Genomic DNA, 17,427 nt, shown 5'->3' with positions numbered 1-17,427 from the left:
ACACCCTGGCACACATATGTAAACACACTTTACACTTACTTATACTTACTAACACACACCATCTTACCATCTTACCCCACATCCATAATTACACAACCATGCTCACAAACACACAATTACACATCCATGCTCACACACACACACACACACATATATATATATATATATATATATATATATACAAACAAACATGCATACATATCACCCGCTTACCTCTCACCTCTCCAGCAGCTTTCTCACACTGTGCAAGCAGCCTTGGTGTGACCCTGATACATTCCTGTCTCCTGGTGCCGGTTCAAAATTGTTTAGAAAAGGCCTTTCCGACCTGGACCAGCATGAGGAGACAGGAACAAGTGATTGCAGGGGTCGCCTGGGCCCCCTAGAGAGGCAGGCCCTGTCCTTGTTGTGCCACTGGATTGACAGAACTCTGATAAGTTCCCAGGTACATTTATCACCATAGCCACTAACCCTTCCTATGGCGACAATAACCTCTTTTCATGCGCTTTTTTTCATAAACTTTGTTGTTTAGAGATTTGTAAATTGAACTGTTCATGGAAAATGCATTATCTATAAAATAAAATTACAAAATCCTTTACCTTGTTATCCTTGGTCTTCCATGATATTGCTTTTGTGTTAATAGTTAATTGTGCTTCTTCATTTGCCCAAGGTGTAAAATTACCCACATATATGTCAAGCGGGGCACTCTTAACCGGATGTAACCAGTTTACAATCATGGAATAAAAGACAAATTCTCCATATTTATCGAAGGTAGGCACAATATCCCTCGAATTTAATGTGTATCGAATTTTCTTAATGTAATGATGTAACTTGAGGAATTAAACAAAATATCAGTTACATTTATATGGAATGGGAGTTTATCAAGGGCCAACCCAGATAGGCTTATGCAATATAAATTTGTTTTCTCATTGCAATGCATAGTTAGTGAGATCTACTCCTCATCTATGACACTGCCCAAAAAATCTTAATCAAAAAATAGTCTTAATCTCTATTTAGGAAGCCTATTAAGGAAAAGGCTTCATTACATAAACAGGACAAAGGACTAATTTCTGAGGAAATTTAAACGTGGCTACGTGTTAAGTGTTGCAAAGTATTTATTAGACTTGTGTATTCAAATTTGTATGAATTGTGAATTTAACAAAATGTGCATGTTGGGCAATGAGTTTTATTTCCAAATCTAAAATGCCCCTCCCCCTCGAGTTTCTTCTGAAATAAACAAACAGGAAACAGAATTTGTTGTCAGAAAACTAATGGGCCAAAACCCAACCAAAAAATAGTCCAAAACTTTTTTGACCCATTGTTTTTAGTACTCTAATATTTATAGCATTTTTAATAAAATATATAAAATACAACGCAGTGTTAAACTAAACGTCGCAGCCCATTAGAGACTGCAAACGATTCCAGTCTGTCTACAGCTATGTCTTGCTAAGACACGTGAAACTACAGTGGCCCAAAAAACAAGGGAAAAGGCAGTAAATGTTAATTTTGGCAGCAGCCTATATCAATGCCTGAAAGACTCAAATATTATTATGTATACAGTATATGCAGTATTTTGTATCATTGATATTTACAATAAATGCCCTACCTTATTCCTGTAAGTAATGTGTCTGGTATTCGTTTCATCGACTTTAGTCTCAAAAGACAAATATATATCATTTATCGCAAGAGCCATGGTTTCTAATGACCGATACACTCGAGGAGTGACTCCTATAAATATATAACTTTTAATATTAACTATATATTCGTTCCCAGTACAATTAGAAAGAGAATATTCATTAAAAGATGCATAAATCCGGTTTCTTGATGTGTTGGATATCAGGCAGTGAAATAAAATAATCCACAAGTCGTTTAGTAGTGTGTCCTTTGGGAGACTTGAGGGATTTATATCTTCAAAAAAATTCTCAATTCCCGGAATCAAAAGTGGAAAAGGTTCTATGGCCAAACTAAAGTGGAATGCCTGGATGTTAAAATCTAAAACATAACAGTTTGAGGCCCATGAAAAAGGAAGAATTAATGTCTTGTCTTGAATCATTTGCATTTGTTCTGTTAATATGTGAACGATAAAAACAGAAAATGACCCACAAAGTACGATAACTTGGGCAGATGATTTTTTTGCTACCAACAAGCTTGCTTTGTCCATCTGTATAGAGGCAACACTAACTTTTATTGTGTAGGCTGCACAAATACCATATTTAGCCATATAATTTAATAGAATAATACTGTGCTGCTCTCCTGAATCATCTTCTGATGCGATTATCCCAACCCAGTTCCATCCAAAATACTTCAGAAGCTTGCATACGATTAAATACTGGACTTGGTCATTCTGAATCATTCCAAAGAAGTGAGGATAAATTTGTTTATTTCTGAGCACGTAGTCTGTAGCCCCGTAACTGATCTATAATACAAGAAAATGACAAACTATAAAATAAAAAAATTAAAAGAGTACTTGATGCAATCTTATAATTTTAGATTTGAATAAATATTTTAAAACAGATTACTAAATGGCTGGTGAGATTTAATTTTTTTGATAATTTTTTAACCTTTTAACAGCTAGACTTTCTGAATTTTAACCCTGATTTTTCTTATTCTTACTTTTGACCCCAGCAGAGGCGTATCTAGGGTATGGCACCTATGGCTCCTGCCATAGGCACCATTTGAAGGGAGAGGGTAGATCGTGAGAAGGGCGAGAACCGCTCACTGGTGCCCGCTGCTTCACTGCTGAGCGCCGAAATACGATGTCATATTACGGCGCTCAGCAGTGAAGCAGCGGGCAGTGCAGGAAGACAGAAGCCTCCTGCTCCCATCGCTGGAGCTCAAGGTGAGAGAACTACAAAGGGCGGAGAGGGGTTAGACAGTGATAAGGGAGGGAGAGGGGTTAGACAGTGATAAGCGAGGGAGAGGGGTTAGAAAGTGATAAGGGAGGGGGAGGGGTTAGACAGTGATAAGGGAGGGAGAGGGGTTAAAAAATGATAAGGGAAGGAGAGGGGGTAGATATAAGTAAAGAGTGTGAATTAATGTGTGGATGCATTGAGTGAATGAGGGAGAGCATGAGTTAATGTGTGGATGAATTGTCTGAATGAGGGAGAGCATGAGTTAATGTGTGGATGAGTTGTCTGAATGAGAGAGAGCATGAGTTAATGTGTGGATGTGTTGTCTGAATGAGGGAGAGCATGAGTTAATTTGTGGATGAGTTGTCTGAATTAAAGTGTGAATTAGTGAGTGAATGTAAAAGTGTTTGTGTATCATAGATGTATAGTTGTGGAAGGGCAAAGATGGCACTAGCAGGAGGTTTGAGCCTTGGGGACCAAGATGGCACAGGCAGGGTGTATATGGGACAAAGATGGCACAGGCCGGACTGTTTGGGGACAAAGTTGACTTGTGCTGGGCTATTTGGGGACAAAGATTGCAAATCTTATGTGTGTGATCTGGGTGCTGGTCTGGTTCTATGTGGGCAGTGTGGCCGCCAGGGCTGGCTATGGGGTGTGCAACCTGTGATCTATGCCTGTAATTTAGGGGGTTTTAAATATACCTTTAATGCCGTGTTTTTATGCGAATTCTAATTGATCTTTACCTGCAAAGCTGGGTTTGTTTGTTATTCTGTAGATCCATATCTGCTATGCTATGTTTCCATACATTATTTATGTGTACCTGCAAATACAGGGTTAATATGTCTTATTCAGTTGATTAATACCTGCAATGCTGTTTCCATGTATATATTTGATCTATACCTGCGATGCTACGTTTCATATATTATTATTGTATACCTGCAAATACAGGATTTGTATGTCTGATTCTGTTTATTTGATATATACCTTCAGTGCTGAGATCACAAGTGAATTTCAATTGATCTGGGTTTGTGTGTTGATCTATACCTGCTATCGGCAGCAGGGACTAATATTTATATATATATATGAGCAGCAGGGGCTAGTAAATTGGTTTTAGATATTTGGACAGGGGCGCAATTTCAGTACTTGCCATAGGCGCTATTTTCAGTAGATACGCCTCTGGACCCCAGTACCAGACCTGAATATTTGTAAGCAGCTAGGAGGTAGATCAAATATTTTTTTGCCAACAAGCTCTAGCCATTGTCTGATAGAAACTCATCAGAATCGGTATTGCATGTTGGAACATTTTCTCCATGTGGAATCTTGGTGTATCGTACTCACCTGAGCATAGCCATACACACTGAGTATTTGCGCTATTGGAACAGTAGTTATGGAATAGTGATCACCAATAAAACCAGCCAGCTTCCCACCTTTTGCACAGTAATAATTAGGAACAGTCTTCATTGGTCCAGATAAAATTTGTAAAACATTTTTCACAGCCTTTCTAGTATGTAGACATGAGTCAATTATATGGTACCCAAGTGTAATATTTGGCAAAATGTTGGGGTTATTATTGATGGTTTGAATGGCCACAATAAACATCAGTACATTTACGTAATATCGCACAGATGGTCTGTGAAATCAAAAGTTAACATCAAAATGTTATGACATCTTTGCATCCCTCACAACAGTTCGGTTTATTTACACCTGATCTTTTGCGACTCTTCTAGTTTAACTCAACCCGTATGACAAAAAAATAGAATAATTTTTTTTTTTTTTTAACAGCATGAGTTGGAAAATTTATAAATTTATTTTCAAAACCAACGTTTATGGAAACATTTTATACTGTTATTTATTGTACCATTGCATGTCAGTATGTTCTGAATAATTTATTTCATGGTTGTCATGAAATAAAAAATTTTGTGGGGTGTAAAATAAACTCAGTGTGGGAATCTATACAATGTAGATTTTGTTTTAGTACGAAACCTTACATTTTTATTGGTGTATAATTTAACACAGAACATACCAAAATGCTCAAGAATGTCCTGACGATACATATTAAATGATGGTAAAAATGATCTGGCATTAAAATAATTGTTTCTTCAAATTACCTACAGTTGGACAATTATTTGAGTTTATATACTTCTCTTCGGTTATATTTGAAATTACAAGGGTCAGAGCACAAACAATGAGATTTACCGCATGGGCTTGATTATAAGCCGCACACAATTATGGGGCGCACCCTAAAAGTTAGGTGCTTTTTTAAAGAGAAATCTAGATTCTTAGAAAAAAACAACTTAGTGCAGTAGTAAAACAGTATTCTAACGAACACACTGTATTTTAACATTTTTGGTATCTATTAGTTAGTTATTCAACATATATGACATACAAACAGAAAACGAATAGCCATTTTAATGGATATGCCCCTCTGCCCACCCCAGATATGCTGCCACCCTGTCCCCCCGAGGATATGCTGCCACTCTGCTCCCTAGATATGCCCCCCCTCCTAGACTTACCAATGCAGACTCCCTGGTGTCTAGTGGGGGACATCTGCATTATTGTTAAAGCACATCGCGTAGACATTCACCGACTGCGGCGATGCGAGTGTAAACAACCTCCACTGCCGTCACGTCTGCGCGATGTGCTTTAACAATCTCCCGTGCCAGCAGTCCCCCCTTGGAAAGTGCTAGCAGGGGAGGCTGTCCCAGCGCATCGCGTAGACATCCACGGCTGCCAGAGAGTAGGATCCAGGTCTCCTGCAGCGCTGCGAGGGAACTTTATCCTAACCCTGCTGCCTGCCCGCTGCCCTCAACTGCGTGTCCCGGGCATCGGGCGATACGAATTGCGCATTCCTGTGCTTAACCCCGATTATAGACTTTAAAGTGGGGGGGGGGAGTGCGGCCTATATTCAGGCAAATACGGTACGTAGCAAACATTAATGCTACCGCAATATTAAAAGTGGCTATATCACCACAATTAATGGATTATATTTAATATTATTGAACTATTCTATCAATGACAAAGGTGATCAGATCTTTTAAAATCCTAGACCTGGATTACTTTTTTATAATTACCTTTGAACGATTTGTTACAACATATAATAGTTAAGGATTGTAGTTTAGAGTAATAATTAATTAAAGGAGCATCTTATAAATTATATTTTTTACCTTTTGCAAATCATTTTAAAGTTAAAAATATTTGATCTGTTAAAATAAATGTTTGTGTAAAGCCAGTATGTTTTATTCTCCTTGCCAGATTCCACACTGTAATATTACACCTCGTAGGATCCTAAGTGGCCAATGGTATCATACTAACTGGCTTTTTATATAGCTATAGAATGTAGAATAAATGCTAAATGCTGATACTTTTGTAATACTTTCATCATGCTTTCTAACCTGAGTACTCTCCCATTATTTACATTTTTTTAGATTCAGAGGGCCATACTTACATCAAGCAAATCATCTCTTCATTAGGGTCGTTTAAATCCCATCCTACTGAATTCACAGTGACTATACCTCCAATTATAATATCTCCATCTTGGTAATATTCATAATCTTCAAATACTTTTACTAATTGCAGATTACAGGCAGACATCAAATTTGGTGTCAAGGAACTGCAGGGCATCACACATAGGGCTAGGTGGAGTAAAATCACTTCCAATGTGGATAAACACTTGCTCACCATTCTCCAAAATAGAACGATACAGAACAATAGAACAAGAACTGTCAATGTGGTCAAATTATTCAAATGCATTTTCGTGCACAATGGCATCTCCTGTCCTTTAAATGAAACCAAGTGCTTCTCGTCGTTCTTTTATACAGTTCTTTTATTTACAGATTCCTAATTTAGTAGCATGCATATGTGGTTTGGCGTATTTAATTATATAAAATAAATCATTCTCAAGATGTAATCGGCAAGGTTTTTTAAAGCTATCTTATTTTAACTCCTAATGCCATTTTTTAATGAAAATTGGTAAAAGTTTTACTGTAGTCCTATGTAGAATCTGTGAATACAATATCAATTACATATAGTAGAAATTCAATTAAATTCTGGTACCAAATTAACAACCATACTAAATTCTAATTTAGAAGATATTTGTAAAAGAGGAATAGTTTAGCATGAGTATATATATATATATATATATATATATATATATATATATATATTAGGGCTGCAACTAACGATTATTTTAATAATCGGTTAGTTGGCCGATTATTTTTTCGATTAATCGGATAAAAAAATGCAATTTTATAAAATTTAAAATAATGTAATAAAAAACGTACAATTTACACTTTCATCTCTTTATTGCAATGGCCTCTCTCTATTCACCTTCTTATTTTACTGACATAATAATAAAAGCTACAAGAACCCAAACACGGTGTTTCTCAAACTAGGTTTTAATACAAAGTTATTAGTAAATATTAATTCATATGTTAACTATTTTTCATATTTAATAAAAACTATGAGAAAAAAAGCCTTGTTTAAATTTTTTTTATTTACCAAACTGCCCCCGGTTATGCACATCAGACCCCCAGCTTGCCACTCTGCCCCCATATATGCCTTATACCTCTTATATGCCAGATTCCACTGTGCCCCCTGATATGCCACTGTGCCCCTGATATGCCTTATACTCCTTATATGCCAGTGATATGCAACTGAGCCCCCTGATATACCTTTTACCCCCAGATTTGTTTTATGCCCCCTGATATGCCTAATATCGATGTCTTATACCCCCTATATGCCACTGAGCCCCCTGATATACCTTTTACCCCCAGATATGTTTTATGCCCCCCTGATATGCCTAATATCGATATGCCTTATACCCCCTATATGCCCTGAAATTCATAATACCCCCCATACACCACTATAACTCACCCATACACCACTTTGGCTCCTCCTCCTCCCATACACCACTCTGGCTCCTCCCCCTCCCATACTCCACTCTGGCTCCTCCCCCTCCCATACACAACTCTGGCTCCTCCCCCTCCCATACACCACTCTGGCTCCCCCCTCCCATACTCCACTCTGCCTCCTCCCCCTCCCATACATCACTTTGCCTCCTCCCCCTCCCATATACCACTTTGCCTCCTCCCCCTCCCATACTCCACTCTGCCTCCTCCCATACTCCACTCTGCCTCCTCCCCCCTCCCATACACCTCTGGCTCCTCCCCTCTCCCTATACAACTCTGGCCCCTCCCCCTCCCATACTCCACTCTGGCTCCTCCCCCTCCTATACTCCACTCTGCCTCCTCCCCCTCCCATACTCCACTCTGCCTCCTGTCAGCAACGGATCTTCACTAGCCACCAGGGAGCCGGGTAGAGAGGCAGAATGGCGTATAGGAGGGGGAGGAGCCACAGTGGTGTATGGGAGGGTGGCTCCCATACACCCTTCTGACTCCTCCCCCCTCCCATACACCGCTTTGCCTCTCTACCCGGCTCCGTTACTGAGGATGATTCTCTGTCAGCCTGTGAGTGTCTGCATCGCACAGACAGCCTCCGTTACTCACCTTCACTTACACTGTGGCTTCTATGAAGCTGCAGTGAAAGTCCTTGTCAGTAACGGAGCTGGGAGAGAGGCAGAGTGATGTATGGGAGGGGGGAGGAGTCAGAGGGGTGTATGGGAGGGGAGAGAGAGACGGAAGTGAGAGACCGGCTGACAGTGAGGGGAATCCAGGTCCCCTGCAGCGTTGCGGGGGATCTGGATTCTAGTGTTACAATCCGATCTCTGTTTGAGATCGGATTATTATAAGGAGAGGAGTTTTTCAGAGCATTTGCTCTGAAAAAAACCTCTTTTTATAATCGATAAAAATCGATTCGATTAATCGATGATGAAATTCGTTGCCATTGATTTTCATCATCGATTATTATCGATTTTATCGATTAGTTGTTTCAGCCCTAATATATATATACTTAAAGGGTTGTGGGGAATTTTTAAAATGTTACTGCATTTAGGGGGTTGGGTAAAGAGTAATTGGCCCGATTACAGTTTGGTGCTATGTGAAAGAAAAAAATACACATTAGTGGAATGGTAAAACAGCATTTTACCTAATGAACAGGAAAACCTGTATTTTAACATTTTCACTATCTATTATGCAGTTAGTCAGCATATGTTTTATACAAACAAAAATATGGAAAACCAATAGCCATTTTAGCCCCCCCCCCCTAAATTCATAGTGCACCTTACTTATAGATATGCCACTCTGCCCGCCCTCCAACTTATCAATACATCCCCAGACTCGCATAGACAACCTCTGCTGCTGCTCGCCACTTCCGCCGGGCTTCTATGCCGGTGCTCAGTCATAGAATCCCCGGCGGAAGTGCAGCAGCAGCTGGGGTTGTCTATGGGCATCGTGTGAATATATGGGCGCTTATGTCACGGTAACCCCTTGAGGCTAAGGACACATGAGGGTATGTTTGAGTTTGGGAGGAGGGACTGATGGATTCCTGGTGAGACTCCTTACCTGCCCAGTCCCCTCATGTCTAAGTTACCCTCTGATCATTGGGGGGGACACAGGGTAACCGGAAACCCCCCGTCTGGGTCTGCCCTAGCCGCACTCCTATGAACTATCCAGCTAATTGAACTATACGGTGGCTAGGAACATTGGCGATGCCTGCCGACTCTAGACTGTAAGCTTGTTTGAGCAGGGCCCTCCTCACCTGTTGTCTCTGTTAGTCAATTTGTTATGTTACATACTACTTGTTGTGTCCTGTCTACCCATTGTACAGCGCTACGGAATTTGATGGTGCTATATAAAACAATAAATAATAATAACTGAAAATGCATTGCTACGGTCATCCGTTGTCCCACCACATTGCTCTTTTGGGGCCATACTGAGCTCATGGTGGTTATGGAGAGGGAGCTCATTTGGAAACCCAGGTTTTATTACCCACCTTTTGGACCGGGGTTAACCCAGCTGCAGCTATGGAACTCCGGCCTGACTACCGCACAGACTATTCCCTGGGACGTTTCAGACGCTGTCGCTCAGGGTCCCAACATCTGATCAAGTGGTTTTTTGGAATATAACATTCTTGGAGCTCCAGGGAGGGGATGCAAATTGAGTCACTCCTCAAGGGCTGAGTGGGTGCCTAAGAGATTGCGCAGCCAGTTCATCTCCACAGTGGCAGCAGGAGCTCCAGGGAGGGGATGCAGGTGGCATCACTCCCCAGTGGCTGAGTGGGTGCCTGGTAGATGGAGCAGCCAGTCCATCTCCCCAGCAGGCAGCATCACTCCCCAGCGACTGAGTGAACTCCAGGCGGAAGGTGCTGTTGGTACTTCTCTCCAGCGGCAGGTATCTTCATCGGGAGTGGCAGAAGTTGGCCGGATGATCGCTGCCTTTGTAGGGGCAATTGGGTTAGGGGACCAAATGGGACTGGGTGGACTGACTTACTTCGGAGTCAACACATCTGGGGTCTCCTTCTGTGTTAGTCTGCTTGCAAAGGGGGAGAAATGTCACGGTAGCCCCCTGAGGCTGAGGACACATGGGAGTATGTTTGAGTTTGGGAGGGGGGCACTGATGGATTCCTGGGAGGCTCATTACCTGCCTGCCCAGTCCTCTGTTATGTCTAAGTCACCCTGTGCTCACCTGGGCAAAGGGTGAACAGTAACCCCCATCTGATTTGCCCTAAATGGAGTCCCATGAAGTAGATGGCTATGGGGAATCTACATGGCCAGAAACGCTCCATGCGCTTGACTGGGACCGAGTCGCAAATTCTGGCTACTGCGCAGACTATTCCTGGGGACATTTATGACGCTGCCACTCAGGCTCCCGAAGTCGGATCAAGTCACTTTTTAGACCCTGAGCTGTACATCTTTCTGGTGGCTCCTCTTTTTATGTTCTTACGCTCCTATGTAATGCATTTCTTTAAGGCTCCATAATGGATGTCAGACACCACTTTTTTTGTTTCTTATCTTAAATAAATGTTTTTAACCACTTTTTGTTTCTTATCTTAAATAAATGTTTTTAACTCTTTCTTTGCAGGATAATAGCTTTTAAATCTAAATGGACATTGTCATGATTAACTCATATAACGTAGTGGATGCATGGAAGGGTAACCCAGCAGAGGTGGTTAGTTTCTTTGTTTAAGCATTCAATGAGTTAATCTGAGGTTGAATTAATGTGTTTCTTTGTGAATGCCCTCTGTATCTGTTCTGGCTAGAGGTGTCATCTTCCCAAAGGACCCCTGTGGTGATTCATGGCCTAACAGATAAGGATCCTTAGTTATAGGAATTCCATTCCTATCTTAAGTGGAGGGGTTTCCATCACCTTTACCCCACCATAACTTATTGGCACATCAAAGATGGGACCCGATTCTTGGGGATGGGGTCATATAATCAGTCATGTGGTCAGAGGGGCGTTTGCTTGCAAAAGTCTGATTTAGGGACAATGCAGCGACCTCAAAGGAGAACTCCATGATATACTCTGATCGGAACAACATCACAAGAAACCATCTGGACTTAAGGAGTTCCCACAGGCCTACTTATTGGAGAAACTCGTGAGTGAGGGTCCTGTGTTTAAGTCCCATTGTTTTTAAGAACTGTTTGCTGTTTTACTTTTATTTTGTATGTGTTTTTGTAATTCTGGCACTGTGTAATCTTTGTCTTTTTGTTATTAAAATATTCATAATCCAAGTCTGTCTTTGGGCTCTAGTATCGATATCCACGAACCCTAAGAGAGGATAACACGTTACCATATTGTTGTTATTACGTTTTACTGGATATATATATATATGTTGGTTGGGTTGATATATATATAGAGATAGAGGTTCTAATTCGGATTTCTCACGAATCCGGTATCAAAATCGTGAGTGGTGGCAGACTACCTGGGGGGATACAGGCAGGATTTGGGGGTTAATTTGGTATAGCTTATGCCTTGTTAAGAGGTCAAGTTAGTAAATCCAGAGGCCTGGTGCTATTAACCCCTTCATGCCCACGCCCTCCACACAGTCACGGCTTGGCAAGTAGTCCTGACCGTGACAAACTTGGCGGCAGCTAGGTGGGATATCTAGAGTTTTTTAGTGCTATTTGTATTGCCCGGTTTGGTGATTTTAGTACTAGAAGAAATTACATGGGTTTTGTGTAATTTCCCAAAGACATTACTCAGTGCCTAATTACAGACATACAGTGCAAAACAGTTCGTTCCTCTCCCTTTTGTTTTTCTCTACCATACTGCATTATGGAGGCATATCGACGACAGCCAAAAGAATCTCTGGAGCTGGTTTGTCAAGAGAGGAATATACAAATATTTGGCAAAAGCAAAGAGGAGCTGATTTTGGATCTCCTGGAACATGATAAACTCTGTGCAGAGCAGACCATTGGAGGAGATGTGGTTTTGGAGAAGCCTGTGGATCAAGGACTGTTGGTTGATAAAGTTAACTCCTTGAGTGAAATGGACTATGTGATACAATTGGCACTACAAGATGTGCAGGATGTGGATCCCCAGCTAAGGCTCAAACTGATTCTGCAGTACAAGGCTTGGGAAAGAAAAACAGAGGCGGCAGAAATGGCTAAGGATTATGCCAACCGTACTCCAACAACCAAGCGGGTACAGGCACCAGAGGGACCATCTACCTGGAAAGGAGCAGCCTACCAGCCACCAACTCCTAAGCCAGCAGGGAGACCATCACCAATACCTTTTCTAGCCAACAGAGCAGGGGCCACATCGGGCCAGGGGGATACCCGCCGGTGTTATCGGTGTAACCAGATTGGGCACTTGAGTGCCACCTGCCCTCCTAAGAGACCATCTCCACTGACAAATGGAAATGTAGGTGCAGCAGGGGGAGCTGCACCTGTTTTATTTGTGGCTAGACCAAAGGAGGCACAAGGAGACAACTTGCAGTGTGTGCCAGTTGGGGAACACCCAGCTGTCTCGTTTGTTTCCAGGGTTCAGGGGAATGAAGAGGAGAACCTACAAAGAGTGACTGTAGGTGACTGTGTGACTATGGGACTCAGGGATACGGGGGCTGCTTGCACTCTGGTGCGGCCTGAGATGGTAAAATTGGAGGATCATATCCCTGGGAAGACCATGTCCATCCATGGAATTGGCGGGGTGCGCCCTGCAGTGCCAGTGGCACGTGTGTACCTTGATTGTGGTGTGGACAAGGGTTTGCGGGAGGTGGGGATATCCGAGGATATTCCTGTTAATGTTTTGCTGGGCAAGGATCTGGGTCAACTTGTTTGCCAGTATGCACCAGTTGAGGAAACCTGCAAACCTGGAGGGCTGGTAGAGGGCTCTGTCCAACCTAAGGTACTGTCTGAAACTTTGGGAGTAGTGGGTAGCTGGGAGGAAGCCCGGAAGGTAGAGGTATGCCTGTCTGAACCAGCACCCAGGATCCGGTCTCCTGAAGAGATGAAGGGGGATGTGCACCAAGGGACCACACCTAGCGATCAAGCTCTAGGGGAAAAGTGTGGTTTGACATTTGGAGAGGCAGAGTTTCAAGAACAGGGAGTCTGTAGTGGCTCTTCTGGTGCAATGCCCCCTGATACTGAAGAGCATTGTGTGACTATGGGTGATAAGATAGTCAAGGGATTCAGGGATGCTGGGGATATTTCTGTCAACGTGTCTTCAGAAGTTGTATGCCCTGAACGTATTATCCCTGGAAAACTAAACGGGACTGGGGATGTGTGCCCAACCGTGTCTACAGCACCTGAGTACTTAGATCTGGATGCAGGAGAAAGTATGCATGATGTAGGGGTGTCTGAGGATATTAAAGTTACTGACTTTCCTCAAAGGGAAAACAAGGGATATATGGAATGTGATGTATCTGTGTGTCAACAGCCAAAACCCTGCTTTCATGCTCCAGAGGAAATGCTTCATTTAACTCTTAAAGTGCTGGAGGTTAAGAAGCAGGAAGGGGGTAGTTTCTCCACCGTGCCTAAGACCCCTAAAGCTGTAAAGTCTGGAGATAAGGAGGAGGGGGAGGAAAATTCACACCCTGTTATCCCTTTTGTGTGTTTACCGAGTGGGCAGTGTGAGGGGCAGAATATTTCCCCTGTAGCTGTAGTGGCATACCAGCAAGATGCTGGGGCAACAGCTATAGAGGATAATATAGTATGGGTTGATGAAAAGACAGCTACATTGACCAGTCAGCAAGAAACCCCTCGCCCTGTGAGTGTAGGTGAAGCCAAGAACCTGGGATCCACACCGGATGCCCAGGACAATGGACACCCGTTTGCTGTCTTGCTTGGGAAAGGGCAGCGTTTAGCTATCCTAAGCAGGGCAGAGAAACAAATGGATGAGGCCTTAAAACATCCGAGTAACTTATCGCCAAAGGAAGAGGCTTATTCAAGGGTTGGCAGAGAGTGCTTAGCTATGGTGTGTGCTTTGCAGGAGTTACGGCCATGCTTGTATGGTTGTGACTTCACTGTTATAATCTATCACAACCCTTCTCTTCAGGCAGATAGAGTAGATGGGAAGTTTAGCAAGTTACTCAGATGGAGTCCTGTGCTGACAGTTTGTCTTGTCAGGGGGAGACTAGGATTTAGGCAGACATAGTAGATCAGCGTGTGCTGACCTCCTCTGTCCACCATCTTAAAGGGGGAGGTGTCATGATTAACTCATATAACGTAGTGGATGCATGGAAGGGTAACCCAGCAGAGGTGGTTAGTTTCTTTGTTTAAGCATTCAATGAGTTAATCTGAGGTTGAATTAATGTGTTTCTTTGTGAATGCCCTCTGTATCTGTTCTGGCTAGAGGTGTCATCTTCCCAAAGGACCCCTGTGGTGATTCATGGCCTAACAGATAAGGATCCTTAGTTATAGGAATTCCATTCCTATCTTAAGTGGAGGGGTTTCCATCACCTTTACCCCACCATAACTTATTGGCACATCAAAGATGGGACCCGATTCTTGGGGATGGGGTCATATAATCAGTCATGTGGTCAGAGGGGCGTTTGCTTGCAAAAGTCTGATTTAGGGACAATGCAGCGACCTCAAAGGAGAACTCCATGATATACTCTGATCGGAACAACATCACAAGAAACCATCTGGACTTAAGGAGTTCCCACAGGCCTACTTATTGGAGAAACTCGTGAGTGAGGGTCCTGTGTTTAAGTCCCATTGTTTTTAAGAACTGTTTGCTGTTTTACTTTTATTTTGTATGTGTTTTTGTAATTCTGGCACTGTGTAATCTTTGTCTTTTTGTTATTAAAATATTCATAATCCAAGTCTGTCTTTGGGCTCTAGTATCGATATCCACGAACCCTAAGAGAGGATAACACGTTACCATATTGTTGTTATTACGTTTTACTGGATATATATATATATGTTGGTTGGGTTGATATATATATAGAGATAGAGGTTCTAATTCGGATTTCTCACGAATCCGGTATCAAAATCGTGAGTGGTGGCAGACTACCTGGGGGGATACAGGCAGGATTTGGGGGTTAATTTGGTATAGCTTATGCCTTGTTAAGAGGTCAAGTTAGTAAATCCAGAGGCCTGGTGCTATTAACCCCTTCATGCCCACGCCCTCCACACAGTCACGGCTTGGCAAGTAGTCCTGACCGTGACAGACATCTATTCCATTATCAGTTTGTCCTGGGGTCAGATACAGCTGCCCTTTTGCATGAAGCGGACTGCATCAGACAAAATGCCAAGATAAGGATCACTGCACTGCAGGAAAAAACAAGATAAAGTACTAAATGGATGAAATAACAGACATTTGCACTAGTCAAAAAAAGGAACCATCCAGAAGTGCAAAGACTTTAGCATAACTTCAGATGCAAAGGTCAACTACGTGAAGCCAGATACAATGATCTCCTGCCAGCCTTACCCTTACCATTCCTACAGACATTGTGATCTAGTTTGGAGGAGATGATGTGGCCTTGAAGGGCTAGGAAGGAATATAAACATATTTTTTTGAAGTTCTGGGCAACACGATTCTTCCAAGGCTGCCATGCATGGTCCCTATTGGCTACTGTTGATTGGGTCATCACCAGGACAGTCTTCTACTTTATATGGCGCTCTAAAATGGACAGTAATGTGAACAGTCATGTACAAGGATGTGTGACAAAGAGTGCACAATATACAAACTGTATCAATGGCTTCCTGTGTGCAACTGCATGCTTATAAGTCTAACCTTGTGAAACCTCTGTCAGAAACCAAAATCAGGAGGGATAGGAGAAGTTTGGTAAAATCATGCCCTTATTATACAAATAAAAATAATGTCACAGTCCAGGGCTATAGTTAAAAAACAAAGCCATAGAGGGTAGTCGGGATAAGCCAGAGTCAGGATACCAGAAGGCAGCAGTGTCAGGAATGGAAGCCAGGATCACGAACCAGGAGAATCAGTTAACCAAGCCAGGATTATACACAGGAAACATCAGCAGCAACAAGATAGCAGAAAGAGGTCATAAAGCAAGCAAGAACAGGGAGATGCTGAACCTTTGCAGCTTAAATAGCCAGAGCACAGCAGGAAAGGGTCTGGTTATTTAACAGCAACTAAGGTATGGGTGTGACCTGTTTAACAGAGAAAAAGTAGTGGAGTGGGGGAAGGGTGAGAAACCCTCACAATACCTCTTCCTAGATGGAAAGCCTAGAGAAGGTCGGGTGTAAGGACATCAGTAGAAGGAACCCAGGATTGCTCCTCTGAACAGTACCCCTTGCAGTGGACTAGGTATTGGAGTCGCCCCTTGGACACGGGAATCAAGAATGTTGCCTATTTGTACTCCTCATGATTGTCGACATGTACTGGACAGGGAAAATGTTGGCGATACACGCATAGCTGGAGGAAGGTCTAGAGCAACTCAATCTTATGAAGTACACAATAAAGCCTAATGCAGCGGAGAGAAACTTTCTGGGTAGACACCCAAAGGTTCAGGTTACAGGAAGACAACCAGACCTTTCTCTTCGACCCGGTAGGAAGTTGCTGCAGTCAGCCTAGATTTTATGGCACTGCATGGATCTACATAGGGATTCTTGAATCTGTAACCATGTGGGTACAGATTCAAGATGATCCTCCAAAGTCAGAATATTCTGGGGCATGAACAAATCGGGCAACAGTGATGGCTGAAACCCTTAGTTGGCCAAGAACGGAGACAATTGAGAGGAGTTAATATCACTGTTAATGGTGAACTCCGCCCATGGAAACAGATGAGACCAATTATCATGATTCCTTGGAGGAATTACTCCAAGCCTTAGTGAGACCGTTCCCCCGCATTGTCAGACTGCAGATGGTAGGCCGAGAAGAAGGATAGTCAAATTCCCGTGTAGCTACAAAAGGAATGCCAAAACCTGGAGATGAACTAGCTCCCATGATCTGATACTATCTCCTTGGGTAAACCAAGACACAAGACCTCCCGGGAAAATATTGGTCGTCTCTGGAGCCGATGGAAATTTCTTGAGAGGTATGCAATGGGACATTTTTGTGAAACAGTAGATAGATGTGTCCAGGGGCGTTCACCTTTGGCTGTAGGTTGGAGGAGTCCCACTGGAAGGTGTCTGGGAATTTTGCTCTGTGCTCATATATAACATGCAGCAACAAAAGCAGTGACTTTGTTTTGGAGGCTGTGCCACCAGAAGTGTCAAGAGATGGACAATAGCATCGGATTTTTGTTGGGGTGACCAGCAGCTTTCATATTATCATAG

The sequence above is a fragment of the Sceloporus occidentalis genome, unplaced genomic scaffold (genome assembly GCF_023333645.1).
Source record: "Sceloporus occidentalis isolate IW3139 unplaced genomic scaffold, rSceOcc1.0.p SCAF_137, whole genome shotgun sequence".
Lineage (NCBI taxonomy): Eukaryota > Metazoa > Chordata > Lepidosauria > Squamata > Phrynosomatidae > Sceloporus > Sceloporus occidentalis.
The sequence above is the reverse complement of the archived record's forward strand: the minus strand, read 5'-3'. Positions refer to the sequence as shown.